This window comes from Dasypus novemcinctus, chromosome 19 (genome assembly GCF_030445035.2).
Source record: "Dasypus novemcinctus isolate mDasNov1 chromosome 19, mDasNov1.1.hap2, whole genome shotgun sequence".
NCBI lineage: Eukaryota > Metazoa > Chordata > Mammalia > Cingulata > Dasypodidae > Dasypus > Dasypus novemcinctus.
The window spans coordinates 12804367-12829056 of NC_080691.1; the positions used below are offsets into that span (position 1 = coordinate 12804367).

A 24690-nucleotide genomic window follows, 5' to 3' on the forward strand; every position below is an offset into this window, starting at 1 on the left:
GAATGACCGCCCCAAAGGCTCTCCTACAGGGAGCTGCTAAGAGCTTTGTGCCTTCGGAGGTGCCCCTGGATGAGGTGAAAATGATGCCAAGAAGAGTTCAGCTCCATGGAAATCTCTCTTCATGTTAGAGTTGCAGCATCATTTTATTATTAATGAAGACATTGAAATTATGACAAGTACACCACAGCTGATTAGATCCCCCCAACTTACATAGGCCCCAGGATTTGCAACAGTCCGGTTTCCCCAGCAAAGGACTCAAGTTTCTCAGCACACAGTGAGCTGCGGGCCCCAACATCGTCTTCCAAACACGTTTTCATCTAGGAATCCCTGACCGGGACTTTTGAGATGAAAGCCCGCTGCCATACAGTGGTAAAAGCGGCAGGTGGACTGCTGTCTTCTGAATTGATGAGTACCTTGGGCAGACAGGGTACATAGTAAGCTCCTATGAATGGGAGGCAACCAGGAATAATGCAATAATGGGACAAAATGGGCTCTTTCGGGGATGAGGGTGGGGACTCTGCCTCAGGAGGCACCTCTCCAGCTCTCTAGAGGAGGCACCGAAGGCTGGCTGAGCTGGGGTGAGAGCCGTCATCGTGGCCCAGGCCTCCTCAGCCCGGCTCCACCCGCCACCACCCTACCTGCCTTCTGCAGGGAAGCCGTGGAGATGGCAGATGATGCACGTGGAGGAAGGCAGGCCAGGGACAGAATCATCGTACTCGGGGTTCCTCTGTGGATGAGCTAACGGGACCTGGTTCAGCGCTCTCCAAACACTGGTTTGTTGCCAATGTTTGTTCCCTCTCATTTGTTTAAGGCTCAGGAGGCACAGATTGCATCGAGTCTTGGGGCAGCTTCTCTGCATGTTCGATTCTGTCTCTTGGAAAGTGAGGTCTCCGAACCAGGCAGGTCACGCCAAATTGGGACTCCCTTGAGGACAATTACTTCAGTGTCTTTATTATGAAATATAATTTATTCTTTATCATAACTATTGGTAGCCTATGGGGCAGTCTCTTTCAAAAGCCTCCAGCCCCAGTTGTACACAAGAAGAAATCACCGCCACCTAAATCTTTTACTCCATTGGAGAAAACCTAAGGGCTTTTTCACCTTGAAGTTCTTAAGATTGAAACAGATTTAAATGCAGCCTCTTTACTGAGCAGGTGAGGAGCGCAAAACTCAGCATTGTTAAGATTTTCTAAAAAGAATGAATAGCCGGAGCCTAAGGGCTGCCTTAGCAAGTTGATGGGGAAGGCTGTTTCTGAAGATTTAAGAGCTGCTGAGGTCCCCACTTCAAAAGGAAAAGACTAGCTCGCTGTTTAAAAAAAATAGGCAGAAACACAGAAGTTCATGTAGACTGTTGCAAAGAACTTGAAAGAATCCTGGGCTGGATCCTAACCGATGGTGGAGACATCCACGTGGCCAGTTAGAATGAAGAAACAAGGAGAGGTTCCTCAGGCCAGACTGCAGGAAGCTCTTAAATTAAGGCCAGGCAGAGCGTGGATAAACATGTAATTTTATTAGTCTTTTATTTGAATGCATATTAGGAAAACGAAGGAGCACAATACTTCATACGCAGTGGGTCTTGTTATTTTGGAGTTAGGCTGACCTTGGTTGTTGAGCATGAAAAGCTAGTTAGCCGAAAGAAAATCATCAAGCAAAAATGCCAGCTGCACGTGGAACTGGCAAGCGTGGTGAACGTGGTTTGTGAACGCAGCTGAGGAAAGAGGCTCTCCCAGGAGGAAGGATGAGTGAAAGAGTGACTTCAGCCAGGCATTTGGGGCCAGGGGTCCCCGCCCCTGGAGAGGGTGGCAGCGGTCTCGCGAGGTCAGGAGCGTCCCCCGCCCTCCAGCCCGTCGCGGCCGGCGCGCTTCGTCAGCGCAGGCCCGGGCGGATGTGTGGCCAGCGCCCCGGACTGCAGAGGGAGACGTGGAGGGCGGGGCCGTCTTCTCCAGCTGCCCCCGCTTCAAGAGGAGCCGGAACAACCTTCCCAACGAGAAAGGCCGTGCCCTGCGGAGGCGAGCCCAGGGCTCAGGGCGGCGAGCAGGCTGGCGGCGCGAGGGGCACCTCCTGTCCTTCCGGACTTGGAGTTGTCCTGGGTGGTGCTGCAGGGACAGACGCTGGACATCGTATGTCCTGCCATGGCCCACTGGGTGGACTGGGGGAGAGTGTGAACTACAATGTAGACCACTCACTATCCATGTGGTGCAGGAGTGCTCCCAAATGTATACACCAAATGCAATAAATGTGCCACGATGATGAAAGAGGGTGTTGATGTGGGAGGACTGGGGTGAAGGGGGGCGGTGTATGGGGACCTCTTATGCTTTTTGAATGTAACATTTTTTATAAAACAGAGAAAAAAATAAAAATAAAGATAACGTGGAGGGATGGAGCTGCTGGACTCACGGCCCATAGAAAGCTCTGGACCGCTGGGTGGCCTTCCACCCCAGAGGCCGGCCGGCTGGGCTGTCCCCTCGGCGCCGTGCCAGGGACGGCGGCCCGGGTCCCGGTCACCAGGCCTCCCTCACCGCCCCTCAGCAGCCCCCAGCCCCTACAGCCCCGCGGGGCCTCGCAGGCACGTCGCCCTCACGGCACGAGGGTCGGTGCCTTTGATTTTTGTTACTATTCTCCACGTCGCTGTGGAAGGCTTGCTTTGGAGATGACCACGTGCTTTTCTAAGCTTTTTTCCTAAGAGTGAGCACAACTGATGTTCTGGTTACAATGAAAAAGGACAAAGGCGCCAACACGCAAGAGGGCTGCCACCCAGCAGAAGCCTGTCCCCACCCAAACCGCCCACCAGCAGCTCCCGCCCACCCTCTGGGCCCACACTGGGCCTTTCCCCAAACGGCGGAATTAAAAACTAGTTTATCTTCCTCTCTGAGAGCCGCAGAATTAGCCCGCAGAGCTCCCCGCCCTTCCCTGCACAGCACTTCCACAATTTGTCATTACGGAGTTACTTGTGCTTTTATCGTTTTAATCATTTTAAAGTCTGAGCCTGTAAACCCCGCAAGGCTGGCACCGTCCCCTGCCTGACTCCGCTGGCTGCCAGGACCCGGCCCGGCGCGGGCCACGTGGGGAGGTCAGGAGAGCGGCAGGTGCGCGGGCCCTGGACACAGGCGGCCTGGCGCTGCAGGCTGCAGCTCCTGCCTGAGCAGGGACGAGCCTGACGCAGCCACCAGAAGGCCCGGAGCACGAGGCCAGCGACGCGGGGCGCCCGTTGTCACAGGAGCAGGGGGCGGAGGCTCTGCTGCCGGCGGTGCTGCCGGGGCCTGGGCGCTCAGGGTGGCATCCCTGACGCTGGCTTGGCCGCCCCTCCTGGCCGCTGGGTGGTGGCCACGATGCCCGGCAACGTGTCCCCGAGGTCCGTCTCGACTGCGAAGGGGAAGGGACAGGGACGTTCTCTCTAAATAAAGGCGGGCGCCTCCCGGCTTCCCTGCCGGCCCGCTGCCCACCGCGCCGGCCACCACGCGGGGCCCCGTGGCTGTGCCAGCCCCCGGGAGTCCCTGTCCCAGCGCCCGCGGGGCCCCTCCTGCCCGGCTGCGAGCAGGGAGAAGAGGCGCGGCCCCCGGGAACGGCGCAGCGGCCGCCGTGCTTCCAGTTGCTCCTCACGGCGGTTTCAGGATGGATCCACGTTCACTGCTCCCAGCCCACTGACGAGAGGCTAGACAGCTCATCCAGGGCCACGCTTGCCAGTGGAGGGACCAAGTCTGCTGCCTAATAATAATAATTAATAATAATAATAATAATAGACCGCAGCACAATAGCTCCAAGTCCTGGGCCACCAACCCCCGGCCAGGCCGAGGGCCTGCCCTTCACACCCCGCACCCCGACAATCCTCACGGGGGCCCTTCCCTGACCACCCCCGTTCCCCACCTGAATGTCCACTGCTATGGAAATTAAGTCTTATTTTAAAACAGGTTCCACCTTATAGGAAATTTGCAAGAACAGCCCAAACCATTCCAATGCACCCCTCCCCCAGAGGCCCCCATGTCCGGCTTGGCGCCCGCAGGGTGGTCACGGCAAAGGGCCCCCATCGCAGCTCAAGCCGTGACCCCACGTGGCAGGCTCTCGGTCTCCCCCGACCTTGGGCCCTGACTTTGATGACTTTGACGGTGGTGGAGGTGACAGGGCCGTCACTTGGTAGAACATTCCTGATTGGGGTCTAGATCTTGTTTCCTAAAGATTCAACACCTCTTGGGCAGGAACAGGAGGATGCTGCATCCCCCTCACTGCGTCCTGTGAGTGGCACGTGACGTCATCGGGTCTCCTTACCCGCGGTGCGAACTTTGACTCCTTCATGAGTTATCTCCTGTCCACATTTCCTTTTCCACTTTCTGTTAAGGAATATTTCCTCTTCCTCCTCCCGCTTTCACTCACTAGCTTCAGCCTCACTGATGCACTTTGACTGAAATAAATGAGCTGAAGATGGTTGGAGGGAAGTAGATTTGGCTCAACAGATGGGGCAACCGCCTACCACATGGGAGGTCCAGGGTTCAAATCCAGGGCCTCCTGACCCATGTGGTGAGCTGGCCCAGCACAGTGCTGATGCTCACAGGGAGTGCCATGTCACACAAGGGTGTCCCCCTCGTAGGGGAGCCCCAAGTGCAAGGAGTGCACCCCGTAGGGAGAGCCACCCAACATGAAAGAAAGTGCAGCCTGCCCAGGAGTGGTGCTGCACACACAGAGAGCTGACGCAGCAAGACGACGCAACAAAAAGAGACACAGATTCCCAGTGCCGCTGACAAGGATGCAGGTGGACACAGAAGAACACACAGCGAATGGACACAGAGAGCAGACAACTGGGGTGGCGGAGGGGGAGAGAAATAAATAAATAATAAATCTTAAAAAAAAAAAGATGGTTGGAAAATGGTGATTTCCTAAAGCCAGCATTCCTTCCACCTGTGTTAGGTGCTTTGCCTCTATGGAACAGAGTCTTCTCTGCATTTCTTTGCTGAGTCAGTGCACGTGGATTCATGGATTCCTATTTTATTTAATGGGTCATAATCGATCATTGTCAGCACTCGTGTTGATCAGTTGTCCCACACTCGGCCAGTGGGAGCCCCTTCAAGCTGTCCCCATGTCCAAAAAGTGAAAAGTCCTTGTCATCCTTTGCTCACGTCCATCTGGCACTCAGATGCTTCCTGCTCATCTAATACTTTCCTGCCCCAGCCCTGGAGTCATTTCCTCAATGTCTCGTTCACTGATGAATCCCAAGGGTGTAGCCCAGGACCTGGGACCTTGTAGATGCTGAACATGTATTTACTAGGAAGGGAGTAAGGATGAAAGGAAGCAGGAAGGAAAAGAAGCGGTGATTGAAGAAAAGAGAGGAGGAAAGAGCAGGACAGGAGTCCTAACAAAATTCCTATGAGGCAGGTCCCCTTCCGGTCCCTTTTTGGGAAGACACGGAGCTTGGGCCGTGTTGGGCGGGGGCCACACACGGTCCTGGGCTGAAGCCGGCGCAGAGCGTCCGAATGCTCTCCCTTCTCCCAGTTGCTCCGCCTGGAACATGCAGCCATGCAGGGAGGGGTTGGGTCCCGGCTCATGGGCCTCCCTGCCTGCTCCAAAGACGGCCTCTTTGCCATTCGTTATCCCTAGACCTTGGTCAAGTCACGTGATCTGTGATGTAGTGTCTTCATCTATGATATAAGGCTGTTAACCGAACCGACACTTCCTTCTGCTGGTGTGAGAACTCACTGAGGCAATCCGTAAAGTCCTGAGAACAGTGGCCAGCGTGTAGTAACTGTCCAATAAATGGTTTTCAATAAATGGTTTAATAAACAGTTGTCTTACTCTAATCCAGTTTTCTTTCTGGCAAACTTCTACTCATCCTTCAAAACCTCTCTTCAACGTTGTCCCCTCTTTGAAGCCCGCACCCTTTTTGTCCTAGGCTGATGAGCAGCTTCCTTAAATAAATTTGCTTACATATCTGTCTCTCTGCCGTGCTATGAGTTCATTGAGTGCAAGGAGCAGGATCCACTGAACTGTGTATGCCAAAGCTTCGTATAAGGCCTGAGACAGAAGGTGCTTGAATTAATAAAATCTCAAAAATTAGGGAACTCTCCTAGGCTAACCGGGTGGTGGTGCTTCAGTGCGGTGAGTTTAGGGGAGGAAGGAACATGTGGACGCCGCCTTGGAAAGGAAAGTCTGAAGGCCGCACATTCTACCCCACCTCCCCCAAGCCACCTCGGCCAGCCACGTAACTTCCCTGAGAATGGAGCCACAATAAAGAGGAAGCTGCATGTCCTTACGGGTGAATCTGGCAGAAAAAAATACTGCCGCTTTGCTTTCTGCCCCGAAAAGCTTTGTATTACTCTCTGTCAGAGTGGATGAAAAGAATATAGCAAGAAATTGAATTCTGTGAAAAACACTTTCCTTCTCTAGTTCTTTTGTCCTCATTGAATCCTCTGGGAACATACAGGCGATGGGAAGGAGAGCTTGAAAATATTCATCCTTCTAATGAGCCGTTTAAAAAATCTCAGTGACCAGACAGAGTGCAACATAGGGTTTTTAATTTTTAGTTTTCCACTTGACAAGTTTTTTGCCACATTTTTCTTCATATCAAAAATCCAGGCAATGTAAGTGCATCAATTCAGCTTAAAACGTAACGTGGGTGCTTTGCTAAATTATTATGATCCCAAACTACTGTGATGTGCTGCTGACATGAACAGCACCTCAGGACTCAAATACACGCACGTTAAACTGCTGGCTGCAAAGGAAGTTAGTTTCTCAGTGTAACAAAAAATCCAACTCCATTGTTTATCTAAGCCTTAGAACATACCAGTGATCTTTTTTTGCACAGCGACATAAAGCAAGGCAAAAAATAAGTCCCTGATTATTATCTTGCTAAAAAACCATAAAGTAAATGCTATGGCAACCACCTTTATTGAGAGAACATCTCAGACCATTTCATATTCTTCACTAAGAAAATTCTCACTAATTGGGGGAAATGCAACTTATTTTTCCATTTTTTCCAATAATTCTTCCATTGCAAAAGAGACTCCCATGTCCATTTTCTTTGCCTCCTTATCTGTCCCAGGAATCAGAATGTTCAGGGCCCTGGAAAAACCAGGCCACCTCAAACGTTTCCATTTTGCTTTCAAGGATCTGTCCCGGGTGGTGCTTGTTATTTCCAAGTGAGGAACGGCTGTTACCTGAGCTATCTCGAGGCCAGCTCACTTCTCTCAAATGCTTCTGATTACACACCTTCCCTAACATCTGCTGCTCCTGGGGTCAAATGCAACCACAGGTTTGAGACGCCTGTTTTATAACGTCCTGCTCGGTGCCAAGCACAGGTGGACCTTTACTGAACAGCATTTCCTAAGAGGAAGATTAACTCCACCGACCTCCTGGAGAGAAGGAAAATAAGAACTTACATGGTTACCTGGGGGCAGGTCACCAAAAGCACCTCAGCGGTTTCCTCTCCACAAGTGCAGCTTAAAACATCAATCAGGTGCTTTGCTATTGAAAGGCCTTAGTCTCACAGACGTGACTCTAAATTACGTTTGGGCAGACAAGCAGTTGGTTAGATATTTGATGTGTCATAGTTTAATTGTTATTGTAATAACATGTATATAATTCCTAAGATTCCCACTTTATCTCATTTCAAGCACACGATTCCGAGCCATTACTTACTTTCACAATGTGATAAACCACCCTCCATTACCAAAACTATCCATCACCCCGACAGAAACACGGTGCCTGTTAAGCAAGACATCCCCATTCTCCTTCCCCCCAGCCACTGATAACCTCAGATCTACTCCGTCCCCCTGGGTCTGCATATTCCGGGTGTTTCATGGATGATTTCACTCATGTATGTATTTGATTTGATCTGATCATTCTACCACACAGGAAGAAAATATCCACGCTCTCACCGGGATGTCATTTTGTTACTGAGAAGGCAAGCGCGGCTGAGGGCAGGCTGGAGATGGCGTGGCTGTACACTGTAGGGCAGCCTGGGGAATGCTCTGGCATCTCACAGGCACGCTTAGTTAACAGAATATTTACACTGATTTGCCATAATGGAATTTGGAGATGGATTTCCATGCTGAAAACGCAGAGTGTCATTCATACCCCACAGAGAGGAAGAAGGCAGGGTGCCATTATTGTGGCAGAAGGACGCAGGCCACGCCTGGATGACTGTGGTCAGAGACGCACTGGCCCCAGATGTGCTCTCATTCCTTTCCCTTGAGGGGCTTGCTCACCCCAGACCCAGCTCCAGGCCTACAGCCGTTCAGAGCTTGGAACTGCTCCTGTGCCTTGTGATTGGCTGCAGGTTGACATGTGACCCCACTGATCCAATCAGGATGGGCAACCTGCCACTGGCCATCCAAACTGTGATTGGTTCACAGGTTGACACATTACTCGACTGATCCAATCAGGATGCGCATCCTGTCACTGGCCACCTAAACTTTGCTGCCAGTGCACAGAACCTTTACAGACCCCGGGGCGAATCCCCTTCACGTGCTCCCCTGCACATCCCACCACCCTCCGTTCACAGCTGGGAGAAGCTGGGGGCTTATCCAAGGACACAGAGCTGGAGAGTGGCAGGGCCGGGGCTCCCCCTCAGGGCTGACCGGCTGCCAGTTATTTCCAGTGGCTCCTCTGATATCACGGGAACCAAATGTGTTATTACCTAATACCATTTGCCATTCGACCAGGGAAACACTCCACCATCCCTGGCTCCGGGTCAGGCACTGGTAATTTAAAATGCCATCTTCACTTAGAAAGGCAGTCAGGGGCCCTCCCCCTGCTGCGGACCCAACCGCCCTGCCCAGTTCCTGACCCAGCTGTGCTGCCACCCACCTCCCACGTCTTATAATAGCTGTGCCTTCAGCTCCAGCCCACCTCACACCTTCCAAGCCACGGGTCCCACGACAACCCCGGGAGCTAAGCAGAGAGGGGCTCATTGCATTTACTAGATGAGGCCGTCGAGGCTCAGGGAGGGCACCTGCCTGGCTCCAGCTCCCGTGGCTCCTCAAGTGTGGTCCCGCCCAGGCAGGCACATGTGTCCTTCGAGCTCGGGCATCCTCTTCTGCAGGGAGCCTCACACAAGGAACACAGACTTCGTTCGCCCTTCATGCCACACCTGTTGTGGTAATGGGTGCAGGAAGGGGATACTAAGCAGTTTTATAACAGGAGGTTTGGAGTCAGGCACATTGGCTTGGAATTCTTGGCCTTTCAGTAACTTAGGAACCTTAGGAAAATGACACCTTCTCCAACACTCAATCTTATCACCTGTAAAATGTGGCCAATTCCACCTTCTTCATCATGTTATTGGGAGAATTAGGTGAGTATCTGTGTAAATGTCAGGTTCATGGCCACAGCGCCAGCTCTGGAGTAATGCTGACTGTCTCCCTGCCCCCCTTACTGTCCTCTCTCAGCCCTCCTGCTCTCTGCCCCAGGCACCTTGGCCTTCTCCGGTCCTATAGCAGTGAGAGCGCATGTTGCAGGGAGTTTCCCCCTGGCTGTTTCCCCCATCCACAAAGCACAGCCAGCTTTCATCACAGAGGTCTTGACTCAAAGGTCAGCTCCCAGAGAGGCTTGCCTGCCACCTACATGGCCTCCACCAGGGAACTGCCATTCGCTATGGAATGCCGCTTTTTATTTCCCTCATGGTATTTAACACTTTCTGAAATTATTTATTTGTGGTCTTAATCATTTTCTGTCTCCTACTCTCAAGGAGGTCCTAGAAGGTTTATAACCTCTTTTCTTGTTAACTGCTGTGTTCTCTGCCCTTAGAATAGTGCATATGAGAGAATAGGTACTTAAAAGGTGGAGGTTGGAAGGATAGATGGATGGATGAATGGATGGATGGTAGGGGTGGGTGGATGGATGGGTAGATGGATGGATGGTAAGGTGGACAGATGGGTGCATGTGTGGGTGGGTTTATGAATGGATCAATTAGTAGATAATTATGGACTGGTTAATACTTTGGGGTCTACAGTGACTTGATCTTAACACCAAGTTCTTCTAACAAACCTCTCTGGGTGCAAAAATAACAAAACAAAAATAAAACAGAAAAAGCACTAGCTCTCCTGACCACCTTTCTCTGTAAAGGCAATGAATATATCCTTCCCTTTGTCATTCTCTTAGCTAGTATGTTGGGATGGATCACCATGTAGCTGAAAACAGAACAAAACAAACACAATAACAACAAAAATCCCACAAAACAATGTGCATACCCTTTAGAAGCTCCCCAAGCGCTTTGTTGAATCAATGGCCAACATCTGGATGGTAGAGATGGAGTTCTTCCTGGCTAGTGGGTGTGATATTAGCATCTTCACTTTGCCATCCACAAATGTCTGACTCCAGAAAATTCCTTTTCCAGTGAAAACAGATTGTCCATGAGATCCCGGAAGCTTCTGCAGAAAAGGATCTCAGCCTTCCACCCCCATCCTCAGCCCAGCCAGGCTCCAGTTGGTCCATTAAAACCCTCTGAATGTGGAATCCTGTTCCCTGCCTGACCGCTAGCCCTGCCTCAGGCCAATGCGTCAGTCCAATCAGCAGCACTGACGTTAGACAAGAAATGTCGGGGTTTTCCATTCATCCCCCACCTCTCCTGAAGGGAGAGGACAGCGCGGACCACTGCGTTACAGAGGGCAGAGCAGAGATCAAAGCAGAGCGAGATCAAAGGTGGTCACCCCACTCCCCCAGGGGTCCCGCCTCCTGGGCCAACCTTCCATGCCAGATCCAGAGAGGTGAGAAAGGCACAGGGGACAGAACGATGCTGCCAGGGAGGAGCGGTCATCCGCGGACTGTCCAGGTGGGAGCAGACCCTGCTCGTGCTGGCAGCCAGGGGAGGAGGCCGTGCTGGCTGCAGGCCACCCGGGCAAGGGTCTCCTACCAATGACCTCACCCCCTCCAGGGTCCCTCGTTCCCCTCTTCCCCCGGTAGACCATTGTGCTAACATCAGCCCAGAGGGGAGCTTCCCCATCTGACCCCATCAGAAGCAGCCCTCCACCCCTCACGCCCGTGGAGTGGTCTCTAAGGGGGGACTCCTCATTTCCAGGCAGTGTCCTCAGCATCCAGGTCAGGGCCTGGCACGAAGGGGGTGCTCCCCAAATGCCTTTTTTCTTAAACAAATCAATTTTATTGGTACATATCAACAAAGCATACAGTTCATCCACAGTGCACAATCAGTGGTATGTGGCACAGTCACATAGTTGTGCATTGATCACCTCAGTCATCATTAGAGCATTCTCATTATTTCAATAATAATAGTAAATGAAAAAACGAAAAATAGGGAACGCTTCACAGATTTGCGTGTCTTCCTTGCGCAGGGGCCGTGCTAATCTCCGTATTGTTCTAATTTTAGTAGACGTGCTGCTGAAGCGAGCACCCCGAATGCCTCTTGAGTGGGGTGGCGTCCCACCAGGCAGCCTGCCTTCACTCCTCCTAGGACGCAGGGACCGTTGGTGTCTCACTGAAGAAGAGTGAGAGCAGCACCAAACCCTTTTGGACAGCGATGGTGTGTGAGAAACTCTGGCTTGGAACAACCTCTTTGGGAGGCTTTTCCTCTCCTGGTGGGCCTGTGTAGGTTTGTGTGTCCCCGCCCTCAACACCCACTCACAACTGGAGAGGCACCCACCTTGCCGTGTGTGCCCAGAAGAGGCGGCGCTTTAAAGCATTAAGTGCCACTGTCTGTTGGAAGAACTTCCAAATACCTCATTTAAAACAAAGCAGGCGCGGGAAGGGCCCTGGACTTAGCCGTTTGAGCCGCTCCCTGCTGGGGCACAGGTGAGAGCCTGGAGCACCTGATTCCTGAGAGAAGGTGAGGAGGTGCCGAGGGAACCTCAGAATCCGTGGCCTTGGCCTTGCTCGTCTCCAGACTCCTGGACCTGTGAGAGCAAAAGCCCCCTGGGTCTGAACTGCTTTGAGCGAGCACTCGGCCATTCACGGGGAGAAGGTGTCTAAACTGCACGTCCTGTCTATGGGAAAAGATGAACCTTGAGCTTAGTGGAGCCAGGGCGAGACCCCAAGGCACCTGGCCAGGTGACACAGCCCTCTGTGGAATGGGGGCGGAGGGGCAGAGAGGAGAGATGGCTCAGGTGTGGACTTTCAGGGCGGCCTGGTGGCTACCTGGTGTCTGCCCTGATCCCAGCTCTCCAGTCTCCCCTGGGGGACTTCCCTACAGTGGTCCTTTTTTTTTAAAATTTTATTGAAGTTTTTCATTTATACATGAACATACATTAACAATAAGTGTATAGAAAAAGTTGTGAACTTACAAAAAGGTATAACATCCCCCAGGGCATCACCCCACCAGGAACACCGGGCATTGCTGTGAAACGTTTGTTACAAATTATGAAAAATAGGGTCAAAATCATATTAACTATAACCTATGTCTTACATTTGGTGTATTTTCCCCCAACCCACCCCATTGTTATATTTTTAATATATTTTTATTATGGAAGTTATGAACTTACAAAATAAGTGTTCCTTATTTTAAAGAAATAAAAGCCAGGCAATAATCTGCCCTATCTTCTGCCTTCTAAATGACAGTTCTACTCAAGTGCAGTGGACTTCTCTGCTTAAACCACATTTGTGAGGTCACTCTCCCCACGTTAGCTTGCCCGGTGTCGTTTCCTTCCTGTGGCCTCTTTAAAGGCTGCTGTAGCCACATGGGGGTTTCCCACTCTTTCCCTAAAACTGGAAGGACGTGGGTTCCACAGTGGCTGGCGTTTCCCTTTTATCAGCACATATCTCAAGAATCCAATCATCCTTGCAGGCTGATGTGGCCTGTGGTACATTTTTAAAAAGCAGTTTTATTGCGATATAGTCACCTACCGCACAATCAATCCAAAGTGTACAACCAATGGCTTTTAGTATAATCACAGTGTTGTGCATTCATCAGCACAAAACATTTTAGAACAATTTCATTACTCCAAAATAACTACTCCACATCCCTTAGCAGTCACCTCCCAATCCCTCTATCCTTCCCCAGCCTGCATAATGACTAATCTAATTCCATCTTGATAAATTGATTTATATTTACATTTTATATATATGGAATCATACAATATGTCTGGTGTCTTTCACTTAGCATAATGGTTTTTTTTTTGAGCCCCGTTTTTTCTGTCCTCTCACTTTCAACCAAAATGCTGCATCATTAGATTTTAGTTGCAACTTCAAAAGCCCAGGTAGTGGCATATCAGTTAACTGTGTAATGAAAGAATAATCTGTACTTCGGGTTGTAATGGAAGGGGATAGCATGACTTGCTTTGACCTAAGACAGAGGTTTTGAACTAGAGCAGATGTGCTGAGGGGGGGGCATAACCTCTGTGGACACGGCCGCCGCGCCCCTTTACGAGAGTCCCCCCCCAGGGCCGGGGGCGCTGCAGGGCCAGGCTTGAGCAGCAGAACATCTGGGTCGGCTTTTGAGACGGGCTGATAAAGAAGCCGCCACAGCGCAGGGGACACGGCGGCACAGGGGAGCTTCCGTTGGTGTCTATGGGAAGCAGAGGTCACCTGGTGTATTTTGTCACCTGCTCTCCTTCGTGTCCTCAGTTTTTGCTTTTTAAGCAGTCTTCACATATCACTGAATATTTTTCTTTAAATCACCTCTGGTCTTACCTCACCGTCTGCTTTAGCAGTAACTGCGGTGTGAGCAAAGGGCCGATGGGCTCATTCCGTGTACATACACACACTCAGACACATGCACATGACACACATGCAAACACATGCACACGCACAGACACACACATGGACACACACATACACACAGAGACACACATGGATGCACATACATGCACATGGACACAGGCACAGCTGCACATGCACACGTACACACATGGACACGGACACACACCTGCACACGCACATGGATGCATGCATACAGACACACATGCACATGGGCACAGACACACGTGCACACACAGACACACATGCATGCACATATGGACACACAGAGACATAGGCACAGATGCACACACGGACACACATGCACACAGGCACACTCACACGGACACACACACAATTCATAGTTTTAAAGTCTGAATTCTTCATAACGAGCCACAGGAAACTACAGCTGGAGAAGGTCTGGGAACTCTGCGGTTGTTCTCACGTTTAACCCATCTAGCTGATAAACGTGGCGGTTATTGTACGCGTCCACTCGGCCGGGCCCACTGCCTGGGGGCTCGGTCCAGCGCTAGCCTGCACGCCGCTGGCAGGGTCGCCTGCAGGTGGGGTTCTCATCCCCCGCCCCCTGCCTCTGTGCACAGGAGGCGTCCCCGGGGTGGTGACGGCCTCGTGTCATCCCTTGAGAGGCCTCAGGAGCCAGCAAGGAGGCTCCTCAGGGAAGAGTCCTGCCTCGTGACGACAGCATGGAGCTAGCCCGTCCCCCTGCCACCTCCCCGCAGGCCTCGGGCAGGCTGGGCCCACAACCACCAGCACCAGCCTCCACGTCCACGTCCTCCCTGGTGCGCACATGGCCGACCGCCTCTGTTCTCCTGGACAGCCCTGGCGGGGAGGGAGCATTCCCAGCTGCAGGCAGCAGGTTGATGAAATTGCCCTTGATCGGCGAGCTCATTCTGGCAATGCAAATAATAGCACCTTATACTATCAGGTCGTTTAATTCATCATTCAGGCAGGGAAAAGGGGAAAACACCTTAATTGTCCCTCTAAAAGAAGGTACCAGGTGAAAGTGTGCATGTCTGTATCATAAAACATTGGGCAGTTATTAACAAGAAGGAATGTTGCAGAGCTTTAGCTGCTGACCTAAGGAATATCCCTGATATCTTTGGTGTGAAAAACGGAAGTTGCAGAGAAACGTTTATGGAAGGATCTCATTTTGTTATAGATGGTAACAGCAATGCCCCACGTGCATGCGTATGGGGTTAGATACAAGGAAGACAATGTGTGCAGAGCTGTAGAGAGGGAAAGAAAGAGCCTGAAAACACGGGGGACGGGGGAAAATGGAAGAAGGAAAATGTACTGGTTCATGCTCCCATTTTAGAGAAGGGGAAATTGAGGCACCAGGGAAGGGCGTGATTTCCCGTGGTCACGTGGTAGGTAAGGAAAGCAGCCTCGGTCTCCCGCTTCTCGGCCCATGCCCAGCCACTCGGAGGAAGCATTTGCCCGTGAACCTGACCTGGGAGAGGAGCCCTGCCTTGGCCCGCACAGGGGCCACGACTCCTAGGCCCGGCAATGCCAGGGCCAGCGGGTCCTCCTGCTAAGAGACCCCCTCCTCTCCCACAGAGACCCTCCGTCTCCACCACATGCCCCCACAGCCGTCGGGCAGATGAAGCTGTGCTCCCAAGCCCGCCCCTCGGCTCTTTCAAACCCAGCGCGCGCCAGCCCGTTACCCGCTCGAGCAGGTGCCAGGCGGGGTGGCTGGAAGGTGGAACTAAAAGCTGCCCTCGCGGGCTCCGTCCTGCGGCAGCGTGTGGGGCCCGGGGTGACAGGAACCAGGCCTACCCATGCTGGCTGCACCGCAGGCAGCGCTTGGCAAGGGCCGGGAGACACCTGGACTTCCCGAGCAGCCACCGCCGGGTTCCGCCACCTGCCATGGCTCCCTGTTGCCCTCAGCGGTATCCCCCGCATGGCACTCATTCACCACGTTTCGCCGTGACCTCTTGCCTCCTGGACGATGGTGTATTTGATAATGTGTTTATTTTGTTAAAACAGCTCACATATTTTACTAAACATATTTATGTTGAAAGGACACAACACGAGACAGTATTGTTACTGATTTTTCTAAATGCAGGCAGATGCTTTCCCCCTGGTGCAGCGGCTGGTAGATCTCCCTTGAAAGCAGGCGAGTACCTGCCCGGGGAGGGTTATGGTGCCACAGCACCCACCAGCAGGCCTCCTCGGCTTCAGGCAAAGGACGAAGTTAAGGCGCCGGCTTCTGCCTGCACGGCTCGGTGTCTTTTTAGGGCCCTGTTCTTCCACCCCTGTGCCCCCAGCAAGCCCCGAGCGCGCCCGGACCCTCCCCTGCAGCTGCCTGAGCCAGGAGCCTCCTGGTGGGAAGCCCCTCTGTGCTTCTCGAGGGCAGGGCCTGCCCGCTGTATTTCTTTGTTCTCGGCCGTCTCCCGAGAGCCTTGCCGAGTGACTGGCACTCAGGACGTGCTCTGCAAACATGTGTTAAGTGTCATCATATGAATTACTACGCTGGCCACTTCAGGAAGAACTCCAGCCCCAAGCCAGCATGGCCCCTCGACATACTTTACGTCCATCTGTTAGAAAATTGTCGCCTGCACTGATTTGGTTGAAGAGGACGCTTCACTGCCATCTGTTGTAACATCATCCTACCGAGTCTCTAAATCTACAGTGTTCAGGATGCTCACTGGGCCACTTAGCTATGGGGGCTTTGTGCACTGCGCCACCTGCACCACTATTCTCAGCAGTCCTGAGAGCGTTCAGGCACGTGGAGACCGGGCCACCACTTAGTAGAAGAGGAGAAGGAAGCGTCATTGCAGTTTCTGTGGTCCTGAGCCATCTCTCTGCCTAGGAATCATCTCCCCAAGGGGAGGCTGAGCAGCAGTGCCTGGGGAACCTCCACTCACCGCTCTCCTGCAGGGTCTGTTCCCCCTCGATGCGTGCAATATCCAGGGTAGCGTCATCTGAAGTCACAGATCCTAAAGCCGCATCAACAAGGATAAACCAACAGAATTAATGAAAGCAATGACACTCTTGACCGGCGATCGATTCCCAGCATGTTCAGGAAGCGGGCACACAAGAGAGCGGAGAAGCGAGCCCGTGAGCCTGGGGCCAGGCATGGGCCGTGTGGAGTGGTGGCAAGAGTCAGGCTCAGCAGAACCTAACGTGGCTACTGCCTGGGCTCCCGTGGGCCTGGTGCGGGGCCTGCAAGATGACACAGTGGTTTTTGGAGGAGTGACTTTTGGCTTTTCCTTTTTGGTGGGGTTGCGTTGTTCCAGAATTCTCCTGGGCTCAGGGACATGGTTCATCTAGATCAAGGGCTGCTGTAAAGGACCACACTGTCCCTGCTTACGGCTCTGGGGCCACCCGGCCTCCGTCGCCGCCACTCGGCTCTGTAATTACGGAGCAGGAGCAGCCCCAGCGGGGCTGACGGGTGGAGGCGCCGGGATTTGGCCCACGGGGAGCAGTGCGCTCGCCCCGCTCCGGACGGCAGCTCTCGATTTTGGCCACGGCCAAAGGACTGCGAGTGAAGCGAGTAAAAAGGCAGTGTCTCCTCGGCCTCACCGAAGCATCACGGAAAAGGTCCTCTCCCAACCCGCGCCCAGGAAAACTCACCGCCGGCGACCTCTGTCCTCGCGGTCCCCCAGCCTGCAGGGACCGAGCAAACGGCGGGAGTTTGGGGAGCACGCGCAGCTCCCCACGTCCCCAGGAAGCTGATGCCACTGGCCGTTTCCAGCAGGAGGTGACAGCGGCCACAAACGCCATCTCAATATCATCATTGCCACTTTTCCTCATTTCCACCCGTGAAGAAGGTGACGCGGGTGCTGCTATCGGCTGGAGTTTCAATAAGCTTCACGTTCACGCACGATGAAAAGCGACCAGAACAATTAGAGAGGAACTTGAAGGTGAAGCGTTCCCTCTCCTGTGGGGAGAAGGCACACAGGAAATCTTCTCTGTCCTCTTGAGGACGTTTTCTCAGGCCCAGCCCCACCCCGCCGTCGCAGCTGAACTCTGGCTGCCCACGAGGTCATCTGCCGACACCCTTGGGTTCAGTGTAGAACAGTGTCGTGCCAGGAAAACTGAGCGCTTTGCCCGTGTGCTGTCTCACATCATCGAAATGCCCTCACCAAGCATGTTTAGAATTCAGAGCCCATGCGCACACACGCTCGTGGGCGCACTCTGCTGTAGGCTAGATTATCTTCTTCTTCCGGCACCTGAATCCGGTGCTCCAGTCCGAGCTCCTCATATTCTTCCAAGCCTGCTCTGCGTGGACGTCTCTGTCTCGGTGGACACAGCGCCTTCCTTCTAAGGCCCCAGGGCCCAAGCCCTGACAGCAGCCCTGATTCCCCTCTTCTCCCTGCACATCTGGGAGCTCTGATGGGCGTCAGCTTCCAGTCTCCTGAATCAGCACTTCTCATCACCGCCGCTGTCCCGGCCCTGACCTAGGCTGCTCTCATTGCTCATCTGCATCCACATCCCTTTTGTCCTCTCCTTTTGTCCTCTCCTTTCGTCCCTTTTGTCCTCTCCTTTCGATCTCGGCTCAGTGGTCTATTAAAAGGGAGATGAGGGAAGCGGCTGTGGCTCAATCAGTTGAGCTCCTGTCTACCATATGGGAGGCCCTGGGTTCTCATCCAGGGGCCTCCTTGTGAGGGCAAAGCTGGCCCACGCCCATGGAGAGCTGACAGCTCGTACTCGCACCTGTGGAGAGCTGGTGCAGCAAGATGACGCAACAAAGGGAGTGAAGCAGACACAGAAGAACGCACAGCGAATGGACACAGAGAGCAGACAGCAAGCAGGCTGCAAGCAGGGAGGCGGGGGGATAAGTTTAAAAATTAAATTAAATTAAAACTGAAAAAAAAAAGGAAGATGAGATCACGAGCCTCCTCTGCTCACACCCTTCTAAGGCTTCTCACCTCACGCTAATTAAGAAGCAAAGCCCTCAGCAGTCAGTGGGCCCTGCATGGTGGACTTGCCCCTCCAGCCTCTAGGATCTCCTCTGCAGCTCTTCTTTCTATTCCTTGAAGCCTCTGGCCTCAGGGCCTTTGCACTTGCTATCCCTCTGCCTGGAACGCTCTTCCCCCAGGTAGGCACACCTGGCCCCTTACTCCCCCAGCAGGCACACCTGGCCCCTTGCTCCCCCAGCAGGCACACCTGGTCCCTTGCTCACCATCTTCTAGTCTCTCTGCAAATGCCACCTTCCCAGTGAGGTTTTCCTGGCCACCTTCTGGAAAACTGCAAAACCATTTTCCCACGCCAGCACATTTTGTCCTCCTCATTGTTTCACTTTTGCCTTAGCAGTTTTTCTCTCAACTATGCCATGACCCTTTCATCCTGCCTTTGGCTCCCTGCCAGCATGGAAGCTTTGTCTGGGCTCCCCAGGGCCTGGAACCTCACCTGGCCCCTGGTGAGTGCCCCAAACCCATCTGTTGAATGAGTGAGTGATGGGACAGGCAGACAATTGTTACCCAGGCGTCCTTGATATACAACCTGTTTCAAGGCATTTAATGCAATTTTAACAACTGCACATTTTTAACAAAATTAAATGCAATTAATTGATAAGCATGGCAATGCCTCCTCTCTGGCAATCAATTAAATGCAAATAAATGTGACAAAAAAGTTTTGTCATTTAGCACATTGGCAAAGACTTTTAAAGAAAGTGAAAATCCCTGTACGTGTGAGGTGAAAATGAAATGGGCAGTTCCCCCACTGTCAGTGACAACGTGCATAAGTACAAACTTCTGCAGAATATTTCGGCCATATGAAGCCAAATGTTAGCGTTAGAGGTCTGCAGTCATTAATGAGCTGTACCTCAGTTTTCCCTGATATTCATTGCGGAAAAAGGCAAAGCCCCTCCCCCATGCAGCGCTTTCCCACAGGTTAAACAAAGGAACCCCGAGGAGACAGAAGTAAAGGGACACAGAGCTCTTCACCATCTGCATATCAGAGGGAGGTGGGGGTCTTTACTACCTCCACCCGATTATCAGGGCGAGACAGAGACAGAAACCTTCACTATTTACAAACCCTTTAAAACCTCACAGCTGGAGAGAAACGTCTGCTCCTGCAGCATTCCCAGAAGCCAGGGACTCCCTCCGCCCCCGCCCACTACCTCACTCAGACCCCCCGCCCCCTCCCACTACCTCACTCAGACCCTCCGCCCCCTCCCACTACCTATCACTTCCCCATCTAGGAAAGTTCTGTATAAATTCAAGTCCCGCCCTTCCAGGAGTGGCTGAAGTCTCTCTGCAGACCCCACCATGCTGGTGGAGGGGCTGAAGTCTGTTCTTCAGACCCCCTCCGTTGGGAGAGCTTCTCAGTAAATAAATTCTTTGCTTATGGTCAATCAGTCTCCGTGTCCCAGTAAGCACCCACCGTATTTTCTCCAACACTTAGCAATAATCACACACTTGGAGCCAGTTTTAATTCTATTTTAAATAATTATCCTGAGCAAGTAGCCATAGAACTGAGCAAAGATGTATAAAAACATATTTACTGTAGCATTGTTCATTATCTCCAAAATGTAGAAACCTCCTAAATATCCAATAATGGAAAGACTGGTAAAATAAATTGTGACTCAACGCTGAGATATTATGAAACAGCAAAATCTCATTTAGGATGCAATTGGGTAACAAGATAGAAATACAGTTCATAAGCACCAGGTTAAAAAGTGTCTATATAATACAGCCCATCTGTCTTAAAAAGGATGGAAGCAGCGAGAAGAAACTGAAGGTAAACATATTACAGCATGGGAAGATTTGTGAGATGTTTGCTACATATGGCCAAACAGTCTTGCTGAAAGCTGTTGCTCTGCGCTTCCTCACCGAGCGTGCCGGAAGCGCCTGCTTGGATTCACCACCACAGCTGCAGGCTCCGGCTCTTTATGGGGGAGAGAACCCGGTGGTCTCTAGGGGATGGGATGCAAAGTGATCTTTGTCTTCTTTGTTGAGCAAATTTCAGCAATGAATATTTATTGATTTCCCAGTCAGGTAAAGCGATATTAGAAAAAGTAAATCATTTTTCTGAATCAGTTTCCTCCTTGCTTGGAATGGAAGAGATGAAAGTGGCTCTGGCACAAGGCGGCAAGGCAGTGACCTCTAATGGAAAGGGCCGGGGTCCAGAGCCGAGGACACGGGTCGGCTTCCCTTCTCCATCGCCTGCTACAAAATCCCTTTTCTTTGTTAGCCACCAGGCAGCAAAACGAGGGTCATGTGGACAATGTCGTAAGGGACCACTAACGAATGCTAAGTCTAAATTAGCATTCTCAGTGGGACCTGGGGACCCCCTAAATCAGATTCATCCCGGGTGCTTAATGCAGTGGCAAAGGCCAAGGGCTTACTCAGACCTTCTGAATTACTCTCTGGGGGTTGATCGCCCAGAAAGCTGCGCTGAAACCTGATTCACCTCATGATTCTGTAATTCACTTCATTTTGAAAACCCCCAGTCTGAGTGATCAAATCTATTTTTCACAGCATGCCACTTCTTCCAGCTTCTTGTAATGGCTGAGACCACCTTAAAGAAAGACAGTCCTTTATTCGTTAAAAAACGGAGCGCACAAAAGGCCTGCATAATTTGTTTAAGTTCAGCAGATAAATAAGAAAAATTGGCTGTGGGAAAATGAATGGCCCTTTGAGGATATGTAAATAGGTGCTTCTGAAAGGCTTTTGAAAGTTCAAGGTCTATTCTAAGAGCCCTCCCCGCCCCCTCCAGTGCTGCTTGTGAGATTAGTTCTCTCTCTTCTTCTGTCTGCTCTCTCGAGGGACCTCTGCTCTCTTTGGAAGTTGGTAGAACTTTGGTTTTTACAGAGGAAATGAAGATCATGAGGTTAAGTCATGGCTGGAAAACTGGAAAACACAGCGGAAGGGGGGACGGGGTCCCCAGGCCTGCGCCCCGAGCTGACCACAGGTCCTTTGCACGAAGGTGACAGCAGCCCTAACCAGCTCCCTGCAGCTTTCCTGGGTGGGCGAGGAGCACTGAGCCTCCTTTCCAGGGGGCCCTGCTGGCACGTCCCACCCGCACAGAGGCGCGGGAACTGCCTCCTGCCGCCTCCCGCGTCAGGAACCGCAGCCTGGCCAGGAAACTCAGCGCCCGGATGTGCAAGGAAGGCCTGCAGCCAGGGCCTCGGCTGGAGCTGGGGACCGACTGGCCCTCCCAGCTCCAGGGGCAAGTGCCAGCAGCGGAGCAGGCCTGATACTCAAGTGCAGCCTTTGAACCTCCCGGGGGCCCAGAGGCCGCACCCTGTGTGCCCCTGCTCTCGCCAGGCATGCCCCCCACCCCGGAGACTCCCGTCAGCTGGACCCGCTGCTCCCACCCGGCGGGCTCCCTCCCTGCCGGCCGGCAGGATGGTTCAGACAGGGCTGCCACGTCCTCCCGCGGAGCCGGATCCCCACCCTCCGGGCACCCAAGGCCCCTGCCCGGCCGGGCTGGCCCGCTCTGCCCCCAGCTGCCCCCCACGTGGCCCTGCTGGGCCTGCGGCGTCTCCGGCCTCCCCTCCCCTGGGCTGTGAGTCTGGGTGACTGATGGACTGATGTCTGTCCCACCGTCCTGTGCCGGGGTGATGAGCTTGCCCACCCCTTAACTGTAACTGCTGGGACAGGACCCCTCCCTCACAGGTAGGCAGGGAGGGAGCGATGGGACCTCCAGGGAGGCAGGAAAGTGGAGAATTCACGGAGGAGGCAGACCTCCCTCCTAGGAGCTGTCTCCAGGGCCTGCCAGTTGTCACACCCGCGCTTTGTTTTTAAGAGCCGCGGTGACAATAGTATGTCCTAACAGCTGAGCGGGTCTGTCTGGGCAGGGACTTCCACAGAGGGCTTAGAATGGTTTCCTCTCAGAACCTTCCTCGGGCCTGGCCTAGCCCTGCTGGTTAAAAACAACATTAAAGGGGCTGCCCGCGGCCATCGGCATAGCTGACCTTTACGCTTTCTTTCTAAGTCCCAGTTCAGCCCAGAATCCACAGGCCCTACTCACAGGTCCACTTGGGCCCCAGGGATGCAGGGCGCTAGTGCTCTCCAGCACCCTAGGGAAGCGATCCTAGCCATTAGCACTTGGTGTCCCCCTGCCCCTGCGGGACAAGCCCCTGTGGCCGCCTGGATGGTCCAGCAGCCGCTCCGCCTTCCCCGATCTATTTCCCCAAACCCGCCAGGTTCCTGATGAAGGTTCTTAGGGATAAATCAGAACATGCCCCTCAGGGCACCTCAGCCTTCTTAGAAGAGCACCCACAGTCTTTCTACAGCCCTGAGAGGCCCCGCACCCTAAGACTCCACATCCTAAGACCCTGTCTCCTAGGGCCCCGCCTGCCTCCCCCACCTAACTCCTCAGGGCTGGTCCTGACGCTGGAGCTACGCCCTGAGGCCCCCAGGGCCTTTTCCCAGGTCTCTCTCTGCCCCTCATCCTTTCTTCCTTAGCTGAATTGAAAATAAAAACAGGGAAGAGGCTCTCACCAGCGCCTTCAACCATGAAGCTTCTCAGGACTCATTCCTGGACCAACCAAGTCCCGTCAACAGTGATGGTCCATTTGTGCGCCCACGCCCGGGAGGGTGTCCCCCCAAGCCTGGCAGGCCTTAGTGCAGGAGGCACGCAGGCTCCCCAAAGGGGCCACAGGCTCGGTAGAAGGACGGCCGGCCCTGGGAGAGGCTGGGTCCCAGTTATATATCTGCAACCTTGGGAAACTCATATATTTGGAGTCTCATTTTACTCTTTTTCAAGAATTTATTCAACTATAAAACTGTCTCAGTATTATTTTTTTATTTCATTTCTTGAAAAGTAATACATGCCAACACTAAAAAAAAAAAATAATGGAAAGAGTACAAAAAGTCATGCAGTGAAGTAAGCTCACGTCAGTAGCTTTCCAGTTCTCATCCTTGAGCTGTTAATAGATTGTCAGCGATTGGACGGTTATTTGATTGTTATCCCTTCGTGTGTATATTGCTGTGTGTGTCAAAGTCTTGACTGCCATCCTCGAGTCCAGTTTAAAAGTCTCCTTCTCATTTGGTTGCAGATAAAGGGGGTAAATCCATGCACAAAAGTTCATGTGCATTAGTCCCATTAGTACAATCCTTTTATTACACAAATGGTATCAAATTTTTCATTTAAAAATAAATCTTAGTGAAAGCCAGTACAAAATGCATCTTGTTCATTTTAATGACCTTTCATACTCTATTTCAGGGCTATCTGTTCCATATTTTGCCCAGGAGACCTCTACTGACGGACATTTCTGTCATCTCCAATCATTTCCCGCCACAAACAATGTTGCAGTGCCCATCCTTGAACATATGATTGGGTACAACTTTTCTTAGAGTATCTGTGGAATACATTTGCAAATATAGATGCACTGGGCCCAAAGATGCATGCATTTAAAATGTAAGAGATATTGCTGAAGTGTCGGATAAGAATTTCAACTTAACAAGTCTCAACTGTGTCCTTTGTAAGAAGTAGACGATCCCCAGCAATATGCAGAAAAAAGTAGTACTCTCTCTCCACGGGTAAATCCCTGTTAAGAATTTCTATGGTTGTTCCCTTTCCTCTTTCCCCCAGGCACAGGGACTTTTTCCTATTCCTCAAGCAGGTCAAGGTTGTTTCTGCCCCAGGACCTTTGCACGAGCTGCCCAGACTCCTGGAAACCTCCCAGCTTCCCAGATCCACGAGTGCTGACCGCTTCCTACGAATCTCAGTACCCACGAGACGAGGGGCCTTCTTTTGTGCATTCACCTTAGAACTGTGCCTCATGCCCCACAGTCAGGCTCTGTCAGAACTTTCCTACTTCCCCAGAACTTATCAGTATATGAAATCACCTTTTTGGTCATCAGCTCCCTTGTTTATTTTCTTTCTCACACCAAAATGTTGGCTCCATGAATCCTGCAACCTTGTCTTTCACCTTCACCATGATGTCTGGGGACAGGTAGATCTGGAGAGGTTATTGACTAATTACTGCACTCAGGGATATTTGCCTGGGTTATATGGTGAGTAACTCCCTTGAACAGATTCTCTCTTCCCTTGGAGTTCAAAGATGAGAGGCACAGAAGTGAAGAGAAGCTCTGGTGGCTTTTGTGACCTCTCTACAAATCTCCGTCACTGATGGCTGATTCTGAGGCACGTGTCTTCCTTGCAACC

At 52.2% G+C, this 24690-nt stretch overlaps 1 non-coding gene across 1 annotated transcript; it reads right to left on the reverse strand.

The window, feature by feature from the left end:
• Positions 1 to 11225: 11225 nt before the first annotated feature.
• On the reverse strand, positions 11226 to 11329 carry LOC111759268 (U6 spliceosomal RNA). The gene has a single exon (XR_002793321.2). It is a non-coding gene; the product is annotated as a U6 spliceosomal RNA (small nuclear RNA).
• Positions 11330 to 24690: the final 13361 nt, after the last annotated feature.